General features: G+C 44.5%; 24 non-coding genes across 24 annotated transcripts; all 24 read right to left on the bottom strand.

The window, feature by feature from the left end:
• Window positions 1-911: 911 nt before the first annotated feature.
• On the bottom strand, window positions 912-993 carry TRNAL-UAG (transfer RNA leucine (anticodon UAG)). The gene has a single exon. It is a non-coding gene; the product is annotated as a tRNA-Leu (tRNA).
• Window positions 994-1416: 423 nt separating this feature from the next.
• TRNAL-AAG (transfer RNA leucine (anticodon AAG)) lies at window positions 1417-1498 on the bottom strand. The gene has a single exon. It is a non-coding gene; the product is annotated as a tRNA-Leu (tRNA).
• Window positions 1499-2543: 1045 nt separating this feature from the next.
• Window positions 2544-2625, bottom strand: TRNAL-UAG (transfer RNA leucine (anticodon UAG)). Its single transcript has one exon. It is a non-coding gene; the product is annotated as a tRNA-Leu (tRNA).
• A 423-nt stretch (window positions 2626-3048) lies between these two features.
• On the bottom strand, window positions 3049-3130 carry TRNAL-AAG (transfer RNA leucine (anticodon AAG)). The gene has a single exon. It is a non-coding gene; the product is annotated as a tRNA-Leu (tRNA).
• Window positions 3131-4175: 1045 nt separating this feature from the next.
• TRNAL-UAG (transfer RNA leucine (anticodon UAG)) lies at window positions 4176-4257 on the bottom strand. The gene has a single exon. It is a non-coding gene; the product is annotated as a tRNA-Leu (tRNA).
• A 423-nt stretch (window positions 4258-4680) lies between these two features.
• Window positions 4681-4762, bottom strand: TRNAL-AAG (transfer RNA leucine (anticodon AAG)). The gene has a single exon. It is a non-coding gene; the product is annotated as a tRNA-Leu (tRNA).
• Window positions 4763-5807: 1045 nt separating this feature from the next.
• TRNAL-UAG (transfer RNA leucine (anticodon UAG)) lies at window positions 5808-5889 on the bottom strand. The gene has a single exon. It is a non-coding gene; the product is annotated as a tRNA-Leu (tRNA).
• Window positions 5890-6312: 423 nt separating this feature from the next.
• TRNAL-AAG (transfer RNA leucine (anticodon AAG)) lies at window positions 6313-6394 on the bottom strand. Its single transcript has one exon. It is a non-coding gene; the product is annotated as a tRNA-Leu (tRNA).
• Window positions 6395-7439: 1045 nt separating this feature from the next.
• TRNAL-UAG (transfer RNA leucine (anticodon UAG)) lies at window positions 7440-7521 on the bottom strand. Its single transcript has one exon. It is a non-coding gene; the product is annotated as a tRNA-Leu (tRNA).
• A 423-nt stretch (window positions 7522-7944) lies between these two features.
• Window positions 7945-8026, bottom strand: TRNAL-AAG (transfer RNA leucine (anticodon AAG)). Its single transcript has one exon. It is a non-coding gene; the product is annotated as a tRNA-Leu (tRNA).
• A 1045-nt stretch (window positions 8027-9071) lies between these two features.
• On the bottom strand, window positions 9072-9153 carry TRNAL-UAG (transfer RNA leucine (anticodon UAG)). The gene has a single exon. It is a non-coding gene; the product is annotated as a tRNA-Leu (tRNA).
• Window positions 9154-9576: 423 nt separating this feature from the next.
• Window positions 9577-9658, bottom strand: TRNAL-AAG (transfer RNA leucine (anticodon AAG)). Its single transcript has one exon. It is a non-coding gene; the product is annotated as a tRNA-Leu (tRNA).
• Window positions 9659-10703: 1045 nt separating this feature from the next.
• TRNAL-UAG (transfer RNA leucine (anticodon UAG)) lies at window positions 10704-10785 on the bottom strand. The gene has a single exon. It is a non-coding gene; the product is annotated as a tRNA-Leu (tRNA).
• A 423-nt stretch (window positions 10786-11208) lies between these two features.
• TRNAL-AAG (transfer RNA leucine (anticodon AAG)) lies at window positions 11209-11290 on the bottom strand. Its single transcript has one exon. It is a non-coding gene; the product is annotated as a tRNA-Leu (tRNA).
• Window positions 11291-12335: 1045 nt separating this feature from the next.
• TRNAL-UAG (transfer RNA leucine (anticodon UAG)) lies at window positions 12336-12417 on the bottom strand. Its single transcript has one exon. It is a non-coding gene; the product is annotated as a tRNA-Leu (tRNA).
• A 423-nt stretch (window positions 12418-12840) lies between these two features.
• Window positions 12841-12922, bottom strand: TRNAL-AAG (transfer RNA leucine (anticodon AAG)). The gene has a single exon. It is a non-coding gene; the product is annotated as a tRNA-Leu (tRNA).
• Window positions 12923-13967: 1045 nt separating this feature from the next.
• Window positions 13968-14049, bottom strand: TRNAL-UAG (transfer RNA leucine (anticodon UAG)). Its single transcript has one exon. It is a non-coding gene; the product is annotated as a tRNA-Leu (tRNA).
• Window positions 14050-14472: 423 nt separating this feature from the next.
• On the bottom strand, window positions 14473-14554 carry TRNAL-AAG (transfer RNA leucine (anticodon AAG)). The gene has a single exon. It is a non-coding gene; the product is annotated as a tRNA-Leu (tRNA).
• A 1044-nt stretch (window positions 14555-15598) lies between these two features.
• Window positions 15599-15680, bottom strand: TRNAL-UAG (transfer RNA leucine (anticodon UAG)). Its single transcript has one exon. It is a non-coding gene; the product is annotated as a tRNA-Leu (tRNA).
• Window positions 15681-16103: 423 nt separating this feature from the next.
• TRNAL-AAG (transfer RNA leucine (anticodon AAG)) lies at window positions 16104-16185 on the bottom strand. The gene has a single exon. It is a non-coding gene; the product is annotated as a tRNA-Leu (tRNA).
• Window positions 16186-17229: 1044 nt separating this feature from the next.
• TRNAL-UAG (transfer RNA leucine (anticodon UAG)) lies at window positions 17230-17311 on the bottom strand. The gene has a single exon. It is a non-coding gene; the product is annotated as a tRNA-Leu (tRNA).
• A 423-nt stretch (window positions 17312-17734) lies between these two features.
• TRNAL-AAG (transfer RNA leucine (anticodon AAG)) lies at window positions 17735-17817 on the bottom strand. The gene has a single exon. It is a non-coding gene; the product is annotated as a tRNA-Leu (tRNA).
• Window positions 17818-18861: 1044 nt separating this feature from the next.
• Window positions 18862-18943, bottom strand: TRNAL-UAG (transfer RNA leucine (anticodon UAG)). Its single transcript has one exon. It is a non-coding gene; the product is annotated as a tRNA-Leu (tRNA).
• A 423-nt stretch (window positions 18944-19366) lies between these two features.
• On the bottom strand, window positions 19367-19448 carry TRNAL-AAG (transfer RNA leucine (anticodon AAG)). The gene has a single exon. It is a non-coding gene; the product is annotated as a tRNA-Leu (tRNA).
• Window positions 19449-19744: the final 296 nt, after the last annotated feature.

The following is a 19744-nucleotide window of genomic DNA, read 5'->3' as shown; positions in this document are numbered from 1 at the left end:
GGAAGAACGCATAACAGTACTGACTTTTGTTCCATTGCTCTGATACCACTGAGTGCAGCACCTACTGTCCGATCGCTTTTCCCGATCGATTTTCCGATCGAAAATCAGATCGGATATGCATTAAATTATCTATCGAACCAACTATCTGCCAAAAAATCTCATGGTGTATTCCCATCATGAGACCCTGGAGGAAGCCTTCAAATAATTTTTGCATCTCAAGTAAACCGACCTTACTGGGGCAAGTGGGGAAAATGCCAGGGAACCCCTGAAAAGTCCTGAAGGAAGCTTGGGCTTCCAGGGAACCCTGGTTGAGAAAACCTGCTTTGGCCTGGCGTACAATAAAAGACATCCTCTCAAACCCCTAACTGCCCACGTAGTTAATGTATCAGCTTTTATGCAAAAGTAATGTCACCTGTCTAAAAAAATCACAATTGTCCACTTACGTACAATGTACAATGTAGCCCGTAGCACTGGAATAGATGCTATTGCACGTATACCTAAAATGCCATTCACCTACAATTGAGAGGAAACATTTGCCTACTATTGGGTAATAGGGGCAGATCTCACCTCAGTAATCTAAATGAGATCTTTGCCCTGTTTACTTTGTAGAAAGTCCTATCTGTTGCCACTGTTGCTGTCAAAAGGTCCTCCACAGCCAGGAGTTATGAGCTGTGGCACATTGTCAGAATCCAGTGGAAAAGTGCATGTAAAGGTCTTAAGCCATTTTAAGCACTTTTGTTTTCTAAACTGTATTCCTTTGTAGCGGTGAAAGAAAGTGTGGTGCTGGGTACGCCTCATTCATGTTGTTGTGCAAGCTGATGGAGGAAAAGAGAAGTATTTAAGCTTTCTTGTTGATGAAGGGACGTAGGAGATCCACAAGAGGCCTGTGAGGCAAGATAGAAGTTGCAGACTGGCAGTGGTGGGATTTGAACCCACGCCTCCAAAGAGACTGGAGCCTAAATCCAACGCCTTAGACCGCTCGGCCACACTACCTTGCCGATATCGATCTTTTGTGTGCTTTTAAAATGAGGTTTGTATGAGTGGAATGTTGAGTGGTTCATTATTGTGCCATCAACAAGTAATCAACTGGGGACATGCTGCATGTATGCACCTATTCTCATTACCGCGGAAAGAGAAAACACTTGACAGTACTGGCTTTGGTTCTATGCCTCTGATGACAGCACCTAGGAAAGTGCAGGTAAAGCACTCTATGCCACAGCAGAATCAATGGATTAGTCTTCTCAAATGCTACATTTGAGAAGACTAATCCATTAATTTCTGACCAAGATAAGCTCCTCAAGTGGCCCTGATGTATAAGCTTGGACAAGTATTTGAGCAAGTGTTAAAACCAGAGGAGCTGAGGCCTTATCTTTCCTACATAGTACATCCTTGTCAAGCAAGCGAGAAGTTAAAGGCTGGCAGTGGTGGGATTTGAACCCACGCCTCCGAGGAGACTGGAACCTTAATCCAGCGCCTTAGACCGCTCGGCCACACTACCCTGCGGATGTCTACTCTTGCGTGCTTTAAGACACGTTTTTCAAGAGTCAAAGGTTAAGCGGTTAATTACTGTGCCGTCAACAGGTTATCATCTGGGGATATGCTGCATGTTGGCAGCCATTCTCAGTTCCATAAGGAAGAACGCATAACAGTACTGACTTTTGTTCCATTGCTCTGATACCACTGAGTGCAGCACCTACTGTCCGATCGCTTTTCCCGATCGATTTTCCGATCGAAAATCAGATCGGATATGCATTAAATTATCTATCGAACCAACTATCTGCCAAAAAATCTCATGGTGTATTCCCATCATGAGACCCTGGAGGAAGCCTTCAAATAATTTTTGCATCTCAAGTAAACCGACCTTACTGGGGCAAGTGGGGAAAATGCCAGGGAACCCCTGAAAAGTCCTGAAGGAAGCTTGGGCTTCCAGGGAACCCTGGTTGAGAAAACCTGCTTTGGCCTGGCGTACAATAAAAGACATCCTCTCAAACCCCTAACTGCCCACGTAGTTAATGTATCAGCTTTTATGCAAAAGTAATGTCACCTGTCTAAAAAAATCACAATTGTCCACTTACGTACAATGTACAATGTAGCCCGTAGCACTGGAATAGATGCTATTGCACGTATACCTAAAATGCCATTCACCTACAATTGAGAGGAAACATTTGCCTACTATTGGGTAATAGGGGCAGATCTCACCTCAGTAATCTAAATGAGATCTTTGCCCTGTTTACTTTGTAGAAAGTCCTATCTGTTGCCACTGTTGCTGTCAAAAGGTCCTCCACAGCCAGGAGTTATGAGCTGTGGCACATTGTCAGAATCCAGTGGAAAAGTGCATGTAAAGGTCTTAAGCCATTTTAAGCACTTTTTTTTTCTAAACTGTATTCCTTTGTAGCGGTGAAAGAAAGTGTGGTGCTGGGTACGCCTCATTCATGTTGTTGTGCAAGCTGATGGAGGAAAAGAGAAGTATTTGAGCTTTCTTGTTGATGAAGGGACGTAGGAGATCCAGAAGTGGCCTGTGAGGCAAGATAGAAGTTGCAGACTGGCAGTGGTGGGATTTGAACCCACGCCTCCAAAGAGACTGGAGCCTAAATCCAGCGCCTTAGACCGCTCGGCCACACTACCTTGCCGATATCGATCTTTTGTGTGCTTTTAAAATGAGGTTTGTATGAGTGGAATGTTGAGTGGTTCATTATTGTGCCATCAACAAGTAATCAACTGGGGACATGCTGCATGTATGCACCTATTCTCATTACCGCGGAAAGAGAAAACACTTGACAGTACTGGCTTTGGTTCTATGCCTCTGATGACAGCACCTAGGAAAGTGCAGGTAAAGCACTCTATGCCACAGCAGAATCAATGGATTAGTCTTCTCAAATGCTACATTTGAGAAGACTAATCCATTAATTTCTGACCAAGATAAGCTCCTCAAGTGGCCCTGATGTATAAGCTTGGACAAGTATTTGAGCAAGTGTTAAAACCAGAGGAGCTGAGGCCTTATCTTTCCTACATAGTACATCCTTGTCAAGCAAGCGAGAAGTTAAAGGCTGGCAGTGGTGGGATTTGAACCCACGCCTCCGAGGAGACTGGAGCCTTAATCCAGCGCCTTAGACCGCTCGGCCACACTACCCTGCGGATGTCTAATCTTGCGTGCTTTAAGACACGTTTTTCAAGAGTCAAAGGTTAAGCGGTTAATTACTGTGCCGTCAACAGGTTATCATCTGGGGATATGCTGCATGTTGGCAGCCATTCTCAGTTCCATAAGGAAGAACGCATAACAGTACTGACTTTTGTTCCATTGCTCTGATACCACTGAGTGCAGCACCTACTGTCCGATCGCTTTTCCCGATCGATTTTTCGATCGAAAATCAGATCGGATATGCATTAAATTATCTATCGAACCAACTATCTGCCAAAAAATCTCATGGTGTATTCCCATCATGAGACCCTGGAGGAAGCCTTAAAATAATTTTTGCATCTCAAGGAAACCGACCTTACTGGGGCAAGTGGGGAAAATGCCAGGGAACCCCTGAAAAGTCCTGAAGGAAGCTTGGGCTTCCAGGGAACCCTGGTTGAGAAAACCTGCTTTGGCCTGGCGTACAATAAAAGACATCCTCTCAAACCCCTAACTGCCCACGTAGTTAATGTATCAGCTTTTATGCAAAAGTAATGTCACCTGTCTAAAAAAATCACAATTGTCCACTTACGTACAATGTACAATGTAGCCCGTAGCACTGGAATAGATGCTATTGCACGTATACCTAAAATGCCATTCACCTACAATTGAGAGGAAACATTTGCCTACTATTGGGTAATAGGGGCAGATCTCACCTCAGTAATCTAAATGAGATCTTTGCCCTGTTTACTTTGTAGAAAGTCCTATCTGTTGCCACTGTTGCTGTCAAAAGGTCCTCCACAGCCAGGAGTTATGAGCTGTGGCACATTGTCAGAATCCAGTGGAAAAGTGCATGTAAAGGTCTTAAGCCATTTTAAGCACTTTTTTTTTCTAAACTGTATTCCTTTGTAGCGGTGAAAGAAAGTGTGGTGCTGGGTACGCCTCATTCATGTTGTTGTGCAAGCTGATGGAGGAAAAGAGAAGTATTTGAGCTTTCTTGTTGATGAAGGGACGTAGGAGATCCAGAAGAGGCCTGTGAGGCAAGATAGAAGTTGCAGACTGGCAGTGGTGGGATTTGAACCCACGCCTCCAAAGAGACTGGAGCCTAAATCCAGCGCCTTAGACCGCTCGGCCACACTACCTTGCCGATATCGATCTTTTGTGTGCTTTTAAAATGAGGTTTGTATGAGTGGAATGTTGAGTGGTTCATTATTGTGCCATCAACAAGTAATCAACTGGGGACATGCTGCATGTATGCACCTATTCTCATTACCGCGGAAAGAGAAAACACTTGACAGTACTGGCTTTGGTTCTATGCCTCTGATGACAGCACCGAGGAAAGTGCAGGTAAAGCACTCTATGCCACAGCAAAATCAATGGATTAGTCTTCTCAAATGCTACATTTGAGAAGACTAATCCATTAATTTCTGACCAAGATAAGCTCCTCAAGTGGCCCTGATGTATAAGCTTGGACAAGTATTTGAGCAAGTGTTAAAACCAGAGGAGCTGAGGCCTTATCTTTCCTACATAGTACATCCTTGTCAAGCAAGCGAGAAGTTAAAGGCTGGCAGTGGTGGGATTTGAACCCACGCCTCCGAGGAGACTGGAGCCTTAATCCAGCGCCTTAGACCGCTCGGCCACACTACCCTGCGGATGTCTACTCTTGCGTGCTTTAAGACACGTTTTTCAAGAGTCAAAGGTTAAGCGGTTAATTACTGTGCCGTCAACAGGTTATCATCTGGGGATATGCTGCATGTTGGCAGCCATTCTCAGTTCCATAAGGAAGAACGCATAACAGTACTGACTTTTGTTCCATTGCTCTGATACCACTGAGTGCAGCACCTACTGTCCGATCGCTTTTCCCGATCGATTTTTCGATCGAAAATCAGATCGGATATGCATTAAATTATCTATCGAACCAACTATCTGCCAAAAAATCTCATGGTGTATTCCCATCATGAGACCCTGGAGGAAGCCTTAAAATAATTTTTGCATCTCAAGGAAACCGACCTTACTGGGGCAAGTGGGGAAAATGCCAGGGAACCCCTGAAAAGTCCTGAAGGAAGCTTGGGCTTCCAGGGAACCCTGGTTGAGAAAACCTGCTTTGGCCTGGCGTACAATAAAAGACATCCTCTCAAACCCCTAACTGCCCACGTAGTTAATGTATCAGCTTTTATGCAAAAGTAATGTCACCTGTCTAAAAAAATCACAATTGTCCACTTACGTACAATGTACAATGTAGCCCGTAGCACTGGAATAGATGCTATTGCACGTATACCTAAAATGCCATTCACCTACAATTGAGAGGAAACATTTGCCTACTATTGGGTAATAGGGGCAGATCTCACCTCAGTAATCTAAATGAGATCTTTGCCCTGTTTACTTTGTAGAAAGTCCTATCTGTTGCCACTGTTGCTGTCAAAAGGTCCTCCACAGCCAGGAGTTATGAGCTGTGGCACATTGTCAGAATCCAGTGGAAAAGTGCATGTAAAGGTCTTAAGCCATTTTAAGCACTTTTTTTTTCTAAACTGTATTCCTTTGTAGCGGTGAAAGAAAGTGTGGTGCTGGGTACGCCTCATTCATGTTGTTGTGCAAGCTGATGGAGGAAAAGAGAAGTATTTGAGCTTTCTTGTTGATGAAGGGACGTAGGAGATCCACAAGAGGCCTGTGAGGCAAGATAGAAGTTGCAGACTGGCAGTGGTGGGATTTGAACCCACGCCTCCAAAGAGACTGGAGCCTAAATCCAGCGCCTTAGACCGCTCGGCCACACTACCTTGCCAATATCGATCTTTTGTGTGCTTTTAAAATGAGGTTTGTATGAGTGGAATGTTGAGTGGTTCATTATTGTGCCATCAACAAGTAATCAACTGGGGACATGCTGCATGTATGCACCTATTCTCATTACCGCGGAAAGAGAAAACACTTGACAGTACTGGCTTTGGTTCTATGCCTCTGATGACAGCACCTAGGAAAGTGCAGGTAAAGCACTCTATGCCACAGCAGAATCAATGGATTAGTCTTCTCAAATGCTACATTTGAGAAGACTAATCCATTAATTTCTGACCAAGATAAGCTCCTCAAGTGGCCCTGATGTATAAGCTTGGACAAGTATTTGAGCAAGTGTTAAAACCAGAGGAGCTGAGGCCTTATCTTTCCTACATAGTACATCCTTGTCAAGCAAGCGAGAAGTTAAAGGCTGGCAGTGGTGGGATTTGAACCCACGCCTCCGAGGAGACTGGAGCCTTAATCCAGCGCCTTAGACCGCTCGGCCACACTACCCTGCGGATGTCTACTCTTGCGTGCTTTAAGACACGTTTTTCAAGAGTCAAAGGTTAAGCGGTTAATTACTGTGCCGTCAACAGGTTATCATCTGGGGATATGCTGCATGTTGGCAGCCATTCTCAGTTCCATAAGGAAGAACGCATAACAGTACTGACTTTTGTTCCATTGCTCTGATACCACTGAGTGCAGCACCTACTGTCCGATCGCTTTTCCCGATCGATTTTTCGATCGAAAATCAGATCGGATATGCATTAAATTATCTATCGAACCAACTATCTGCCAAAAAATCTCATGGTGTATTCCCATCATGAGACCCTGGAGGAAGCCTTAAAATAATTTTTGCATCTCAAGGAAACCGACCTTACTGGGGCAAGTGGGGAAAATGCCAGGGAACCCCTGAAAAGTCCTGAAGGAAGCTTGGGCTTCCAGGGAACCCTGGTTGAGAAAACCTGCTTTGGCCTGGCGTACAATAAAAGACATCCTCTCAAACCCCTAACTGCCCACGTAGTTAATGTATCAGCTTTTATGCAAAAGTAATGTCACCTGTCTAAAAAAATCACAATTGTCCACTTACGTACAATGTACAATGTAGCCCGTAGCACTGGAATAGATGCTATTGCACGTATACCTAAAATGCCATTCACCTACAATTGAGAGGAAACATTTGCCTACTATTGGGTAATAGGGGCAGATCTCACCTCAGTAATCTAAATGAGATCTTTGCCCTGTTTACTTTGTAGAAAGTCCTATCTGTTGCCACTGTTGCTGTCAAAAGGTCCTCCACAGCCAGGAGTTATGAGCTGTGGCACATTGTCAGAATCCAGTGGAAAAGTGCATGTAAAGGTCTTAAGCCATTTTAAGCACTTTTTTTTTCTAAACTGTATTCCTTTGTAGCGGTGAAAGAAAGTGTGGTGCTGGGTACGCCTCATTCATGTTGTTGTGCAAGCTGATGGAGGAAAAGAGAAGTATTTGAGCTTTCTTGTTGATGAAGGGACGTAGGAGATCCAGAAGAGGCCTGTGAGGCAAGATAGAAGTTGCAGACTGGCAGTGGTGGGATTTGAACCCACGCCTCCAAAGAGACTGGAGCCTAAATCCAGCGCCTTAGACCGCTCGGCCACACTACCTTGCCGATATCAATCTTTTGTGTGCTTTTAAAATGAGGTTTGTATGAGTGGAATGTTGAGTGGTTCATTATTGTGCCATCAACAAGTAATCAACTGGGGACATGCTGCATGTATGCACCTATTCTCATTACCGCGGAAAGAGAAAACACTTGACAGTACTGGCTTTGGTTCTATGCCTCTGATGACAGCACCTAGGAAAGTGCAGGTAAAGCACTCTATGCCACAGCAGAATCAATGGATTAGTCTTCTCAAATGCTACATTTGAGAAGACTAATCCATTAATTTCTGACCAAGATAAGCTCCTCAAGTGGCCCTGATGTATAAGCTTGGACAAGTATTTGAGCAAGTGTTAAAACCAGAGGAGCTGAGGCCTTATCTTTCCTACATAGTACATCCTTGTCAAGCAAGCGAGAAGTTAAAGGCTGGCAGTGGTGGGATTTGAACCCACGCCTCCGAGGAGACTGGAGCCTTAATCCAGCGCCTTAGACCGCTCGGCCACACTACCCTGCGGATGTCTACTCTTGCGTGCTTTAAGACACGTTTTTCAAGAGTCAAAGGTTAAGCGGTTAATTACTGTGCCGTCAACAGGTTATCATCTGGGGATATGCTGCATGTTGGCAGCCATTCTCAGTTCCATAAGGAAGAACGCATAACAGTACTGACTTTTGTTCCATTGCTCTGATACCACTGAGTGCAGCACCTACTGTCCGATCGCTTTTCCCGATCGATTTTTCGATCGAAAATCAGATCGGATATGCATTAAATTATCTATCGAACCAACTATCTGCCAAAAAATCTCATGGTGTATTCCCATCATGAGACCCTGGAGGAAGCCTTAAAATAATTTTTGCATCTCAAGGAAACCGACCTTACTGGGGCAAGTGGGGAAAATGCCAGGGAACCCCTGAAAAGTCCTGAAGGAAGCTTGGGCTTCCAGGGAACCCTGGTTGAGAAAACCTGCTTTGGCCTGGCGTACAATAAAAGACATCCTCTCAAACCCCTAACTGCCCACGTAGTTAATGTATCAGCTTTTATGCAAAAGTAATGTCACCTGTCTAAAAAAATCACAATTGTCCACTTACGTACAATGTACAATGTAGCCCGTAGCACTGGAATAGATGCTATTGCACGTATACCTAAAATGCCATTCACCTACAATTGAGAGGAAACATTTGCCTACTATTGGGTAATAGGGGCAGATCTCACCTCAGTAATCTAAATGAGATCTTTGCCCTGTTTACTTTGTAGAAAGTCCTATCTGTTGCCACTGTTGCTGTCAAAAGGTCCTCCACAGCCAGGAGTTATGAGCTGTGGCACATTGTCAGAATCCAGTGGAAAAGTGCATGTAAAGGTCTTAAGCCATTTTAAGCACTTTTTTTTTCTAAACTGTATTCCTTTGTAGCGGTGAAAGAAAGTGTGGTGCTGGGTACGCCTCATTCATGTTGTTGTGCAAGCTGATGGAGGAAAAGAGAAGTATTTGAGCTTTCTTGTTGATGAAGGGACGTAGGAGATCCACAAGAGGCCTGTGAGGCAAGATAGAAGTTGCAGACTGGCAGTGGTGGGATTTGAAGCCACGCCTCCAAAGAGACTGGAGCCTAAATCCAGCGCCTTAGACCGCTCGGCCACACTACCTTGCCGATATCGATCTTTTGTGTGCTTTTAAAATGAGGTTTGTATGAGTGGAATGTTGAGTGGTTCATTATTGTGCCATCAACAAGTAATCAACTGGGGACATGCTGCATGTATGCACCTATTCTCATTACCGCGGAAAGAGAAAACACTTGACAGTACTGGCTTTGGTTCTATGCCTCTGATGACAGCACCGAGGAAAGTGCAGGTAAAGCACTCTATGCCACAGCAGAATCAATGGATTAGTCTTCTCAAATGCTACATTTGAGAAGACTAATCCATTAATTTCTGACCAAGATAAGCTCCTCAAGTGGCCCTGATGTATAAGCTTGGACAAGTATTTGAGCAAGTGTTAAAACCAGAGGAGCTGAGGCCTTATCTTTCCTACATAGTACATCCTTGTCAAGCAAGCGAGAAGTTAAAGGCTGGCAGTGGTGGGATTTAAACCCACGCCTCCGAGGAGACTGGAACCTTAATCCAGCGCCTTAGACCGCTCGGCCACACTACCCTGCGGATGTCTACTCTTGCGTGCTTTAAGACACGTTTTTCAAGAGTCAAAGGTTAAGCGGTTAATTACTGTGCCGTCAACAGGTTATCATCTGGGGATATGCTGCATGTTGGCAGCCATTCTCAGTTCCATAAGGAAGAACGCATAACAGTACTGACTTTTGTTCCATTGCTCTGATACCACTGAGTGCAGCACCTACTGTCCGATCGCTTTTCCCGATCGATTTTCCGATCGAAAATCAGATCGGATATGCATTAAATTATCTATCGAACCAACTATCTGCCAAAAAATCTCATGGTGTATTCCCATCATGAGACCCTGGAGGAAGCCTTCAAATAATTTTTGCATCTCAAGTAAACCGACCTTACTGGGGCAAGTGGGGAAAATGCCAGGGAACCCCTGAAAAGTCCTGAAGGAAGCTTGGGCTTCCAGGGAACCCTGGTTGAGAAAACCTGCTTTGGCCTGGCGTACAATAAAAGACATCCTCTCAAACCCCTAACTGCCCACGTAGTTAATGTATCAGCTTTTATGCAAAAGTAATGTCACCTGTCTAAAAAAATCACAATTGTCCACTTACGTACAATGTACAATGTAGCCCGTAGCACTGGAATAGATGCTATTGCACGTATACCTAAAATGCCATTCACCTACAATTGAGAGGAAACATTTGCCTACTATTGGGTAATAGGGGCAGATCTCACCTCAGTAATCTAAATGAGATCTTTGCCCTGTTTACTTTGTAGAAAGTCCTATCTGTTGCCACTGTTGCTGTCAAAAGGTCCTCCACAGCCAGGAGTTATGAGCTGTGGCACATTGTCAGAATCCAGTGGAAAAGTGCATGTAAAGGTCTTAAGCCATTTTAAGCACTTTTTTTTTCTAAACTGTATTCCTTTGTAGCGGTGAAAGAAAGTGTGGTGCTGGGTACGCCTCATTCATGTTGTTGTGCAAGCTGATGGAGGAAAAGAGAAGTATTTAAGCTTTCTTGTTGATGAAGGGACGTAGGAGATCCACAAGAGGCCTGTGAGGCAAGATAGAAGTTGCAGACTGGCAGTGGTGGGATTTGAACCCACGCCTCCAAAGAGACTGGAGCCTAAATCCAACGCCTTAGACCGCTCGGCCACACTACCTTGCCGATATCGATCTTTTGTGTGCTTTTAAAATGAGGTTTGTATGAGTGGAATGTTGAGTGGTTCATTATTGTGCCATCAACAAGTAATCAACTGGGGACATGCTGCATGTATGCACCTATTCTCATTACCGCGGAAAGAGAAAACACTTGACAGTACTGGCTTTGGTTCTATGCCTCTGATGACAGCACCTAGGAAAGTGCAGGTAAAGCACTCTATGCCACAGCAGAATCAATGGATTAGTCTTCTCAAATGCTACATTTGAGAAGACTAATCCATTAATTTCTGACCAAGATAAGCTCCTCAAGTGGCCCTGATGTATAAGCTTGGACAAGTATTTGAGCAAGTGTTAAAACCAGAGGAGCTGAGGCCTTATCTTTCCTACATAGTACATCCTTGTCAAGCAAGCGAGAAGTTAAAGGCTGGCAGTGGTGGGATTTGAACCCACGCCTCCGAGGAGACTGGAACCTTAATCCAGCGCCTTAGACCGCTCGGCCACACTACCCTGCGGATGTCTACTCTTGCGTGCTTTAAGACACGTTTTTCAAGAGTCAAAGGTTAAGCGGTTAATTACTGTGCCGTCAACAGGTTATCATCTGGGGATATGCTGCATGTTGGCAGCCATTCTCAGTTCCATAAGGAAGAACGCATAACAGTACTGACTTTTGTTCCATTGCTCTGATACCACTGAGTGCAGCACCTACTGTCCGATCGCTTTTCCCGATCGATTTTCCGATCGAAAATCAGATCGGATATGCATTAAATTATCTATCGAACCAACTATCTGCCAAAAAATCTCATGGTGTATTCCCATCATGAGACCCTGGAGGAAGCCTTCAAATAATTTTTGCATCTCAAGTAAACCGACCTTACTGGGGCAAGTGGGGAAAATGCCAGGGAACCCCTGAAAAGTCCTGAAGGAAGCTTGGGCTTCCAGGGAACCCTGGTTGAGAAAACCTGCTTTGGCCTGGCGTACAATAAAAGACATCCTCTCAAACCCCTAACTGCCCACGTAGTTAATGTATCAGCTTTTATGCAAAAGTAATGTCACCTGTCTAAAAAAATCACAATTGTCCACTTACGTACAATGTACAATGTAGCCCGTAGCACTGGAATAGATGCTATTGCACGTATACCTAAAATGCCATTCACCTACAATTGAGAGGAAACATTTGCCTACTATTGGGTAATAGGGGCAGATCTCACCTCAGTAATCTAAATGAGATCTTTGCCCTGTTTACTTTGTAGAAAGTCCTATCTGTTGCCACTGTTGCTGTCAAAAGGTCCTCCACAGCCAGGAGTTATGAGCTGTGGCACATTGTCAGAATCCAGTGGAAAAGTGCATGTAAAGGTCTTAAGCCATTTTAAGCACTTTTTTTTTCTAAACTGTATTCCTTTGTAGCGGTGAAAGAAAGTGTGGTGCTGGGTACGCCTCATTCATGTTGTTGTGCAAGCTGATGGAGGAAAAGAGAAGTATTTGAGCTTTCTTGTTGATGAAGGGACGTAGGAGATCCAGAAGAGGCCTGTGAGGCAAGATAGAAGTTGCAGACTGGCAGTGGTGGGATTTGAACCCACGCCTCCAAAGAGACTGGAGCCTAAATCCAGCGCCTTAGACCGCTCGGCCACACTACCTTGCCGATATCGAACTTTTGTGTGCTTTTAAAATGAGGTTTGTATGAGTGGAATGTTGAGTGGTTCATTATTGTGCCATCAACAAGTAATCAACTGGGGACATGCTGCATGTATGCACCTATTCTCATTACCGCGGAAAGAGAAAACACTTGACAGTACTGGCTTTGGTTCTATGCCTCTGATGACAGCACCTAGGAAAGTGCAGGTAAAGCACTCTATGCCACAGCAGAATCAATGGATTAGTCTTCTCAAATGCTACATTTGAGAAGACTAATCCATTAATTTCTGACCAAGATAAGCTCCTCAAGTGGCCCTGATGTATAAGCTTGGACAAGTATTTGAGCAAGTGTTAAAACCAGAGGAGCTGAGGCCTTATCTTTCCTACATAGTACATCCTTGTCAAGCAAGCGAGAAGTTAAAGGCTGGCAGTGGTGGGATTTGAACCCACGCCTCCGAGGAGACTGGAGCCTTAATCCAGCGCCTTAGACCGCTCGGCCACACTACCCTGCGGATGTCTAATCTTGCGTGCTTTAAGACACGTTTTTCAAGAGTCAAAGGTTAAGCGGTTAATTACTGTGCCGTCAACAGGTTATCATCTGGGGATATGCTGCATGTTGGCAGCCATTCTCAGTTCCATAAGGAAGAACGCATAACAGTACTGACTTTTGTTCCATTGCTCTGATACCACTGAGTGCAGCACCTACTGTCCGATCGCTTTTCCCGATCGATTTTTCGATCGAAAATCAGATCGGATATGCATTAAATTATCTATCGAACCAACTATCTGCCAAAAAATCTCATGGTGTATTCCCATCATGAGACCCTGGAGGAAGCCTTAAAATAATTTTTGCATCTCAAGGAAACCGACCTTACTGGGGCAAGTGGGGAAAATGCCAGGGAACCCCTGAAAAGTCCTGAAGGAAGCTTGGGCTTCCAGGGAACCCTGGTTGAGAAAACCTGCTTTGGCCTGGCGTACAATAAAAGACATCCTCTCAAACCCCTAACTGCCCACGTAGTTAATGTATCAGCTTTTATGCAAAAGTAATGTCACCTGTCTAAAAAAATCACAATTGTCCACTTACGTACAATGTACAATGTAGCCCGTAGCACTGGAATAGATGCTATTGCACGTATACCTAAAATGCCATTCACCTACAATTGAGAGGAAACATTTGCCTACTATTGGGTAATAGGGGCAGATCTCACCTCAGTAATCTAAATGAGATCTTTGCCCTGTTTACTTTGTAGAAAGTCCTATCTGTTGCCACTGTTGCTGTCAAAAGGTCCTCCACAGCCAGGAGTTATGAGCTGTGGCACATTGTCAGAATCCAGTGGAAAAGTGCATGTAAAGGTCTTAAGCCATTTTAAGCACTTTTTTTTTCTAAACTGTATTCCTTTGTAGCGGTGAAAGAAAGTGTGGTGCTGGGTACGCCTCATTCATGTTGTTGTGCAAGCTGATGGAGGAAAAGAGAAGTATTTGAGCTTTCTTGTTGATGAAGGGACGTAGGAGATCCAGAAGAGGCCTGTGAGGCAAGATAGAAGTTGCAGACTGGCAGTGGTGGGATTTGAACCCACGCCTCCAAAGAGACTGGAGCCTAAATCCAGCGCCTTAGACCGCTCGGCCACACTACCTTGCCGATATCGATCTTTTGTGTGCTTTTAAAATGAGGTTTGTATGAGTGGAATGTTGAGTGGTTCATTATTGTGCCATCAACAAGTAATCAACTGGGGACATGCTGCATGTATGCACCTATTCTCATTACCGCGGAAAGAGAAAACACTTGACAGTACTGGCTTTGGTTCTATGCCTCTGATGACAGCACCGAGGAAAGTGCAGGTAAAGCACTCTATGCCACAGCAAAATCAATGGATTAGTCTTCTCAAATGCTACATTTGAGAAGACTAATCCATTAATTTCTGACCAAGATAAGCTCCTCAAGTGGCCCTGATGTATAAGCTTGGACAAGTATTTGAGCAAGTGTTAAAACCAGAGGAGCTGAGGCCTTATCTTTCCTACATAGTACATCCTTGTCAAGCAAGCGAGAAGTTAAAGGCTGGCAGTGGTGGGATTTGAACCCACGCCTCCGAGGAGACTGGAGCCTTAATCCAGCGCCTTAGACCGCTCGGCCACACTACCCTGCGGATGTCTACTCTTGCGTGCTTTAAGACACGTTTTTCAAGAGTCAAAGGTTAAGCGGTTAATTACTGTGCCGTCAACAGGTTATCATCTGGGGATATGCTGCATGTTGGCAGCCATTCTCAGTTCCATAAGGAAGAACGCATAACAGTACTGACTTTTGTTCCATTGCTCTGATACCACTGAGTGCAGCACCTACTGTCCGATCGCTTTTCCCGATCGATTTTTCGATCGAAAATCAGATCGGATATGCATTAAATTATCTATCGAACCAACTATCTGCCAAAAAATCTCATGGTGTATTCCCATCATGAGACCCTGGAGGAAGCCTTCAAATAATTTTTGCATCTCAAGGAAACCGACCTTACTGGGGCAAGTGGGGAAAATGCCAGGGAACCCCTGAAAAGTCCTGAAGGAAGCTTGGGCTTCCAGGGAACCCTGGTTGAGAAAACCTGCTTTGGCCTGGCGTACAATAAAAGACATCCTCTCAAACCCCTAACTGCCCACGTAGTTAATGTATCAGCTTTTATGCAAAAGTAATGTCACCTGTCTAAAAAAATCACAATTGTCCACTTACGTACAATGTACAATGTAGCCCGTAGCACTGGAATAGATGCTATTGCACGTATACCTAAAATGCCATTCACCTACAATTGAGAGGAAACATTTGCCTACTATTGGGTAATAGGGCAGATCTCACCTCAGTAATCTAAATGAGATCTTTGCCCTGTTTACTTTGTAGAAAGTCCTATCTGTTGCCACTGTTGCTGTCAAAAGGTCCTCCACAGCCAGGAGTTATGAGCTGTGGCACATTGTCAGAATCCAGTGGAAAAGTGCATGTAAAGGTCTTAAGCCATTTTAAGCACTTTTTTTTTCTAAACTGTATTCCTTTGTAGCGGTGAAAGAAAGTGTGGTGCTGGGTACGCCTCATTCATGTTGTTGTGCAAGCTGATGGAGGAAAAGAGAAGTATTTGAGCTTTCTTGTTGATGAAGGGACGTAGGAGATCCACAAGAGGCCTGTGAGGCAAGATAGAAGTTGCAGACTGGCAGTGGTGGGATTTGAACCCACGCCTCCAAAGAGACTGGAGCCTAAATCCAGCGCCTTAGACCGCTCGGCCACACTACCTTGCCGATATCGATCTTTTGTGTGCTTTTAAAATGAGGTTTGTATGAGTGGAATGTTGAGTGGTTCATTATTGTGCCATCAACAAGTAATCAACTGGGGACATGCTGCATGTATGCACCTATTCTCATTACCGCGGAAAGAGAAAACACTTGACAGTACTGGCTTTGGTTCTATGCCTCTGATGACAGCACCGAGGAAAGTGCAGGTAAAGCACTCTATGCCACAGCAGAATCAATGGATTAGTCTTCTCAAATGCTACATTTGAGAAGACTAATCCATTAATTTCTGACCAAGATAAGCTCCTCAAGTGGCCCTGATGTATAAGCTTGGACAAGTATTTGAGCAAGTGTTAAAACCAGAGGAGCTGAGGCCTTATCTTTCCTACATAGTACATCCTTGTCAAGCAAGCGAGAAGTTAAAGGCTGGCAGTGGTGGGATTTGAACCCACGCCTCCGAGGAGACTGGAGCCTTAATCCAGCGCCTTAGACCGCTCGGCCACACTACCCTGCGGATGTCTACTCTTGCGTGCTTTAAGACACGTTTTTCAAGAGTCAAAGGTTAAGCGGTTAATTACTGTGCCGTCAACAGGTTATCATCTGGGGATATGCTGCATGTTGGCAGCCATTCTCAGTTCCATAAGGAAGAACGCATAACAGTACTGACTTTTGTTCCATTGCTCTGATACCACTGAGTGCAGCACCTACTGTCCGATCGCTTTTCCCGATCGATTTTTCGATCGAAAATCAGATCGGATATGCATTAAATTATCTATCGAACCAACTATCTGCCAAAAAATCTCATGGTGTATTCCCATCATGAGACCCTGGAGGAAGCCTTCAAATAATTTTTGCATCTCAAGGAAACCGACCTTACTGGGGCAAGTGGGGAAAATGCCAGGGAACCCCTGAAAAGTCCTGAAGGAAGCTTGGGCTTCCAGGGAACCCTGGTTGAGAAAACCTGCTTTGGCCTGGCGTACAATAAAAGACATCCTCTCAAACCCCTAACTGCCCACGTAGTTAATGTATCAGCTTTTATGCAAAAGTAATGTCACCTGTCTAAAAAAATCACAATTGTCCACTTACGTACAATGTACAATGTAGCCCGTAGCACTGGAATAGATGCTATTGCACGTATACCTAAAATGCCATTCACCTACAATTGAGAGGAAACATTTGCCTACTATTGGGTAATAGGGCAGATCTCACCTCAGTAATCTAAATGAGATCTTTGCCCTGTTTACTTTGTAGAAAGTCCTATCTGTTGCCACTGTTGCTGTCAAAAGGTCCTCCACAGCCAGGAGTTATGAGCTGTGGCACATTGTCAGAATCCAGTGGAAAAGTGCATGTAAAGGTCTTAAGCCATTTTAAGCACTTTTTTTTTCTAAACTGTATTCCTTTGTAGCGGTGAAAGAAAGTGTGGTGCTGGGTACGCCTCATTCATGTTGTTGTGCAAGCTGATGGAGGAAAAGAGAAGTATTTGAGCTTTCTTGTTGATGAAGGGACGTAGGAGATCCAGAAGAGGCCTGTGAGGCAAGATAGAAGTTGCAGACTGGCAGTGGTGGGATTTGAACCCACGCCTCCAAAGAGACTGGAGCCTAAATCCAGCGCCTTAGACCGCTCGGCCACACTACCTTGCCGATATCGATCTTTTGTGTGCTTTTAAAATGAGGTTTGTATGAGTGGAATGTTGAGTGGTTCATTATTGTGCCATCAACAAGTAATCAACTGGGGACATGCTGCATGTATGCACCTATTCTCATTACCGCGGAAAGAGAAAACACTTGACAGTACTGGCTTTGGTTCTATGCCTCTGATGACAGCACCGAGGAAAGTGCAGGTAAAGCACTCTATGCCACAGCAGAATCAATGGATTAGTCTTCTCAAATGCTACATTTGAGAAGACTAATCCATTAATTTCTGACCAAGATAAGCTCCTCAAGTGGCCCTGATGTATAAGCTTGGACAAGTATTTGAGCAAGTGTTAAAACCAGAGGAGCTGAGGCCTTATCTTTCCTACATAGTACATCCTTGTCAAGCAAGCGAGAAGTTAAAGGCTGGCAGTGGTGGGATTTGAACCCACGCCTCCGAGGAGACTGGAGCCTTAATCCAGCGCCTTAGACCGCTCGGCCACACTAGCCTGCGGATGTCTACTCTTGCGTGCTTTAAGACACGTTTTTCAAGAGTCAAAGGTTAAGCGGTTAATTACTGTGCCGTCAACAGGTTATCATCTGGGGATATGCTGCATGTTGGCAGCCATTCTCAGTTCCATAAGGAAGAACGCATAACAGTACTGACTTTTGTTCCATTGCTCTGATACCACTGAGTGCAGCACCTACTGTCCGATCGCTTTTCCCGATCGATTTTTCGATCGAAAATCAGATCGGATATGCATTAAATTATCTATCGAACCAACTATCTGCCAAAAAATCTCATGGTGTATTCCCATCATGAGACCCTGGAGGAAGCCTTAAAATAATTTTTGCATCTCAAGGAAACCGACCTTACTGGGGCAAGTGGGGAAAATGCCAGGGAACCCCTGAAAAGTCCTGAAGGAAGCTTGGGCTTCCAGGGAACCCTGGTTGAGAAAACCTGCTTTGGCCTGGCGTACAATAAAAGACATCCTCTCAAACCCCTAACTGCCCACGTAGTTAATGTATCAGCTTTTATGCAAAAGTAATGTCACCTGTCTAAAAAAATCACAATTGTCCACTTACGTACAATGTACAATGTAGCCCGTAGCACTGGAATAGATGCTATTGCACGTATACCTAAAATGCCATTCACCTACAATTGAGAGGAAACATTTGCCTACTATTGGGTAATAGGGGCAGATCTCACCTCAGTAATCTAAATGAGATCTTTGCCCTGTTTACTTTGTAGAAAGTCCTATCTGTTGCCACTGTTGCTGTCAAAAGGTCCTCCACAGCCAGGAGTTATGAGCTGTGGCACATTGTCAGAATCCAGTGGAAAAGTGCATGTAAAGGTCTTAAGCCATTTTAAGCACTTTTTTTTTCTAAACTGTATTCCTTTGTAGCGGTGAAAGAAAGTGTGGTGCTGGGTACGCCTCATTCATGTTGTTGTGCAAGCTGATGGAGGAAAAGAGAAGTATTTGAGCTTTCTTGTTGATGAAGGGACGTAGGAGATCCAGAAGAGGCCTGTGAGGCAAGATAGAAGTTGCAGACTGGCAGTGGTGGGATTTGAACCCACGCCTCCAAAGAGACTGGAGCCTAAATCCAGCGCCTTAGACCGCTCGGCCACACTACCTTGCCGATATCGATCTTTTGTGTGCTTTTAAAATGAGGTTTGTATGAGTGGAATGTTGAGTGGTTCATTATTGTGCCATCAACAAGTAATCAACTGGGGACATGCTGCATGTATGCACCTATTCTCATTACCGCGGAAAGAGAAAACACTTGACAGTACTGGCTTTGGTTCTATGCCTCTGATGACAGCACCGAGGAAAGTGCAGGTAAAGCACTCTATGCCACAGCAAAATCAATGGATTAGTCTTCTCAAATGCTACATTTGAGAAGACTAATCCATTAATTTCTGACCAAGATAAGCTCCTCAAGTGGCCCTGATGTATAAGCTTGGACAAGTATTTGAGCAAGTGTTAAAACCAGAGGAGCTGAGGCCTTATCTTTCCTACATAGTACATCCTTGTCAAGCAAGCGAGAAGTTAAAGGCTGGCAGTGGTGGGATTTGAACCCACGCCTCCGAGGAGACTGGAGCCTTAATCCAGCACCTTAGACCGCTCGGCCACACTACCCTGCGGATGTCTACTCTTGCGTGCTTTAAGACACGTTTTTCAAGAGTCAAAGGTTAAGCGGTTAATTACTGTGCCGTCAACAGGTTATCATCTGGGGATATGCTGCATGTTGGCAGCCATTCTCAGTTCCATAAGGAAGAACGCATAACAGTACTGACTTTTGTTCCATTGCTCTGATACCACTGAGTGCAGCACCTACTGTCCGATCGCTTTTCCCGATCGATTTTTCGATCGAAAATCAGATCGGATATGCATTAAATTATCTATCGAACCAACTATCTGCCAAAAAATCTCAT

The sequence above is a fragment of the Hyperolius riggenbachi genome, chromosome 12 (assembly GCF_040937935.1).
Source record: "Hyperolius riggenbachi isolate aHypRig1 chromosome 12, aHypRig1.pri, whole genome shotgun sequence".
Lineage (NCBI taxonomy): Eukaryota > Metazoa > Chordata > Amphibia > Anura > Hyperoliidae > Hyperolius > Hyperolius riggenbachi.
The sequence above is the reverse complement of the archived record's forward strand: the minus strand, read 5'-3'. Positions and strand labels throughout refer to the sequence as shown.